The sequence below is a fragment of the Miscanthus floridulus genome, chromosome 10 (assembly GCF_019320115.1).
Source record: "Miscanthus floridulus cultivar M001 chromosome 10, ASM1932011v1, whole genome shotgun sequence".
NCBI classification, from domain to species: Eukaryota; Viridiplantae; Streptophyta; class Magnoliopsida; order Poales; family Poaceae; genus Miscanthus; species Miscanthus floridulus.
In genome coordinates this window covers 52,460,414-52,463,060 of record NC_089589.1, presented here as the reverse complement: position 1 = coordinate 52,463,060, position 2,647 = coordinate 52,460,414, and positions in this window count along the sequence as shown.

Here is a 2,647-nt window from a genome sequence, read left to right as displayed (position 1 = left end):
AATGTAGTGTGTGTTTGAGATATTATGTAATAATTGTGAATTCAGATGTTTATTATGTCATGTTTCAAATTAAATCAATGTTTGATTTGGTGGGATTTCTCTCTCAAAAAGGTAAATTAGGATATTGAGTGATGAAAAATTAAAATATTAATGTTAAATGATGTGAAAACAAATTTCTTGTCCAAAACCAATAGTTTTAATAATTTTAATTAAACACTACATTTTTGCATTAACGAAATAATAAATATTAGTTACATTATGTTTTATAATTGTAACAAAAAATAAAAAAGTTAGGTTATAGATTTTTCCTATGTGCAATAAAGAAAAAGAAAATCCATATTTTTAACAAAATAATTTTATGCCTTTTATTTAATTTACTATGTATTTAACAAAAACTATTGCATTTCTATTGTATTTAACAAGACTATTGCTTAAAACAGGCGGGAAACGAAACTGTAGGCCACCTTTACTCCCGGGTGGGAAGCCCACCCAGGAGTAAAGGTGGGCTGCAGTTTCGTGGCCCGCCAAAAAAACCCTTTACTCCCGGTGCGTGTTACCAACCGGGAGTAAAGGTATACCTTTACTCCCGGTTGGTAACTCGCACCGGGAGTAAAGACCCTTTACTCCCGGTTGGTGGCTGGCACCGGGAGTAATTCTCTCTGGTATATAACCGCCAGCGCCTGGCGCAGATCGATCCGCTCGTCTTCTTCCTCGTCGAACACCGCCGCCCTCTTCTTCCTTGCACCGCCATCCGTTTGCCTTCCATGACACCGCCGCCCTCTTCTTACTCGTGCGGCCTCCACCGCGCGCGCCCGTGCCCCTCCTCCGCACGCGCCCGTGGCCCTCCACCGCGCCCTCCTCCACGCGCGTCCGAGGCCCTCCACTGCCGAGCTCGAGGTGATCAGTTCATCTCTTTGTACATTCTCAGACGATGGCCGGAAAACTTCAAAAAATGTTATATTTTGTTGTGATACCGAATAGATCTGAAACGTAGAAATTTGTTCTCCTGAACTAAAAACATTTCTCTTTTGAAAGTAGAACATTGTTTCATGAATCTAGAACATTGCCTTTGCTCAATAGAAGAATTTTTTCTATCTTCATAGATCAATGTTTGTTAACGAAATTTTATCCAAATATATTCATGTAGGGTCTTTTTTTTGAAGGATTTGTTGTAGGATATATAATGGTCAAATAGGAACTCAATTTGGATACCCAGTTTGTAAACTAAGCGTTTTTTAGTTTATAAAAAATATCACATGTGATGATGTAAGCAGTTTTGGTTGGACTTGTATGCATGGCTACAGAAAGAAAAGTCCAAAAAGAAGATTACTCAAGCCGAGATGATGGGGTCAGCACAATACTCTAGTTCGATCGGTCGTCTATTTTGCCATCCTTCGCTCTAGAGACTACAATGAATAATGTCTTTCTGCAATAGAGGGACCTTTTCAACATTGTTTCTCATTTTCCCCTAAATAATTGCACTAGTTTTTGTTCCTTATATCACTATTACATCGAGCCTTTTAGAGGCGCATGTAGATGCTCTATATAGGCGGAACTTAGACCATCTTCTAGAGTTTTTGTAAAGCTCACTCTTTATATCATCATTAGAGGGCTATTTGGATAAAAATATTTTCTATATCTTTCTGCTGCCCAAAAGTTTTTTATAGATGTTCTAAAGTAAATTACAAATGTCCTAGATTTTATATACGCAAACATCATATAAAAATGAAGGAAAACTTCAACGTTTCTTCATTTGTGAACTTTGAATATACAGATATAATATATTAATGTTGCTAAAGTAATATGAGCATTACATATTTTTTTCGGGAAGACTATCTTCAAACTTTATATCATAGCATCAGAGACGAAGTACTGTGCCTGTAGAAGAAGAAAATAAATTCTTATCATTTCGGAAATAGTAATGGTTATATTAGCAATAAGACACATATACTTACATTTCATAATGACTTATACTTACATTATCAGCATAGAATTTTCTCATATGATGAATGACTACATGGTTCACATGGTACATAGGATCACAACATCACGCACCGACACCGCCCCGGCCCGCCTCACATCGTCGTCGTCAGCACGCCGGCCCGCCTCACGTCGTCGTCGTTAGCACACCGGCCACCGCTCCGACACGTATATATACGTCATTTGTATTCATATGCATGTATATATACATCGCGGAGCACCGCCGCCCTCGTTCGCCCATGCGTTTCTATGTATACGGCGGAGCACCGCCGCCCTCGTTCACCCATGTGTACAGACATATATACGGCGGAGTGGAGCACCGCCACTCTTGTCACACCGCCCTCTCTCGCGGCCTAGTTGATCAACATTCGTATTATCGTTATCGTTAATGCTAAACAATCACACCAGGGCGAACCGCGCTGTTGATGTCACCGACGTGGTTCACCCTAGTCACCGACGCAATTCGCCCTCGGCCGTTTATGTATAGCCCTAATTTGCCCTAGTACCAACGCAGTTCGCCCTAGTGTGGCGAATTGCGTCCGTGACCGAGGGGCAAGATTTAATAATGCATATTGTTCATAGATTTTACGCATGTAAGCAAAGATTTGACGTACTATATATTGGTTTTGTTTTTTGAAGCTAGATGGCCGACCCGAGAAACATGGAT